This window comes from Telopea speciosissima, chromosome 11 (genome assembly GCF_018873765.1).
Source record: "Telopea speciosissima isolate NSW1024214 ecotype Mountain lineage chromosome 11, Tspe_v1, whole genome shotgun sequence".
Classification (NCBI taxonomy): Eukaryota; Viridiplantae; Streptophyta; class Magnoliopsida; order Proteales; family Proteaceae; genus Telopea; species Telopea speciosissima.
The window spans coordinates 21,956,674-21,959,134 of NC_057926.1; the positions used below are offsets into that span (position 1 = coordinate 21,956,674).

At 40.1% G+C, this 2,461-nt stretch overlaps 1 pseudogene; it reads left to right on the forward strand.

Moving 5' to 3' along the window:
- The first annotated feature begins 498 nt into the window (after positions 1–498).
- LOC122644873 lies at positions 499–2,187 on the forward strand (annotated as a pseudogene).
- Positions 2,188–2,461: the final 274 nt, after the last annotated feature.

Sequence of the window (2,461 nt, forward strand, 5' to 3'; positions counted from 1 at the left end):
TCTAGATTTGCTCCTCCCATTCCACGTCTCTCTCTCCTGGAGATCACTCCTCTTCCCAAATCTCTATTTCTTTTCCCAATCTTCTCTACCTTAATTATTGTTAGACATCTGCCAAATTTACGATTAAATGAAAAAAAAATCCTGTTGAGATGAAACCCTAACGTGTTACGTGGGGCTCTTGTTGAAGGAAAGCAGAGGATGGAGGCTCCTCTGTTACCTTCTCCACTGGGAATCCTTTGCAACTTGTTTACTAATTTTTTTTTCTATTCCAAGATATTTAGTCCGAATCCTTCTCATTTGTTTATGCTTCTCTCCCCCCCTTCATCTCTCCCTCTCTCTATATATTTATAAATAACCAAAAAAAATTTGTCACTCCGGCACTCTCTCTCCTCTCTCCTGAGAACTTCCCAGTCCCATTAGAAAGTAGCAAGCACTGGTGGAGTAAAGCTATTGTTTTTCTCCATCTGGGTATTTAATGGTGAGCTGGGTTTTGTCAGAATGTGGTCTAAGACCTCTTCCTCGCGTATTTAATGGTGAGCTGGGTTTCTTGTTTGGATCCCCTGCTTTTGATATCCATTTTCTTGACGCAGTTTGTGTTTTGATGTTGATGGTGCAGCGGCCATGGAAGCTTTTCCAACAACCTGCGGCTAAATAGTGTGGTTGGGCATCTTCTGCATTCTTCAATCCTTGTACCTTACCATGGATGGTATGTTCCGTTAAAGTTTGTTGTTTCCTTACATTCTTCTCTTGACTTGTAGAAATGTGGCATGGTGAATTTGGGTATCTACAGAAACTTAACTGTTTCATATTTCATGGATTTGCATTTTGATGAATGAATGCTGCAGGAGAATTAGCCACAGGACACATCATCAGAACCATGGGCATGTCGAGAATGACGAATCGTGGCACCCAGTTAGTAATTCTCTTTGTTTCCTTTTGATTTCTTTCTTTTTAGTTTTCAATCACGTCTAATTCTGAATTCGCAGTTGTCCGAGGAGATGTACAAGGGGTTGGATGACAGTACCAAAAAGATGAGGTTTACAGTGCCCTACCCTTTGTTGGCATATCCATTCTATCTGGTGAGTACTGTTTCTTGCTTGGGATTGAATCCAACACAGATGGAGTTTAGGAACCGACATTCTGATTCTTTTGTTGCTTGATTGGTTGGGTTATAGTGGTCTAGAAGCGCTGGAAAGGAAGGATCCCATTTCAATCCGGACAGTGATCTCTTTGCCCCCAACGAAAGGAAGGATGTGCTCACCTCCACCTTGTGTTGGTCGGCAATGGTGGCATTGCTTGTGGGATTGTGCTTTTGTATTTGGACCAGTTCAAATGCTTAAGCTCTATGCGGTTCCCTACTGGGTAGGTCCACTTATTATCATTCTAATTTGATGAAATGCTTGAAGATTTCAATTCCTCTCTGTTTGCTTATGAAATATTCTTTATTTTATTTTGCTTTCGGAAAGTAGATTTTTGTCATGTGGCTGGATTTTGTGACCTACTTGCATCACCATGGCCATGAGCAAAAGCTTCCTTGGTACCATGGAAAGGTAAGGCTGGATGATCCATTCTTTCCTTTCTTCATTTTCTTTGAGTTGCCATGTTTAACCCGAATTACTAGAAAAATGCCATTGAGACACTTTCAGACATAAGCTTTAACTACTTTTAGCTGCAATTGTGGGAGTGTAGTTTTTCAATTTAATTCTACTTGTTCTGCACTGGACAGGAATGGAGTTACTTAAGGGGAGGTCTAACTACTATTGATCGTGATTATGGATTGGTTAACAATATCCACCATGATATTGGGACCCATGTGATACATCACCTCTTCCCACAAATACCACATTATCACTTAATTGAAGCAGTGAGTATCCATTATTGGAAACAGCAGCGAGACAGGTAACCCACATTAAGAATTGTTCCTAATCGGGTTTTTTGTTGTTGTGACAATGCAGACTGAAGCAGCTAAGCCTGTTCTTGGGAAGTACTACCAGGAACCAAAGAAATCTGGCCCTCTACTATTTCACTTGATTGGAAATCTAATAAAAAGCATGAAAGAAGACCACTTTGTTAGCGCTTAGGGGATGTTTTATACTACCAGACCGATCCTGACCTGTTTGGATCTTCAGGGAAGAAGTCAGAGAGGAGCTGTGAAAGCTTTTGCTAAACAGGGGAAGGGTTTAATGCTCTTTAGAATAATTATTCAATTTCAAGCTAATCACAATGTTAAGTGGAGTTGATGTGCATCGCAATGACAGTGGGGGCCTAATGAAGCTTAAAGCATAGGTATTTTCACTTCTTCAGTATATATGATTGATTGGTTACAAGTGGTGGCTCATGCGGTGAAAGTAAGCATTTGTAATTGTTTATGCTGAAACAGATTTCATTTTTCAGCATAACCTATCAATTTTTCATGTAAAAGGTTAGGAATGGAAAGAAAGAAAGCCTTTTTTTGCCCTCT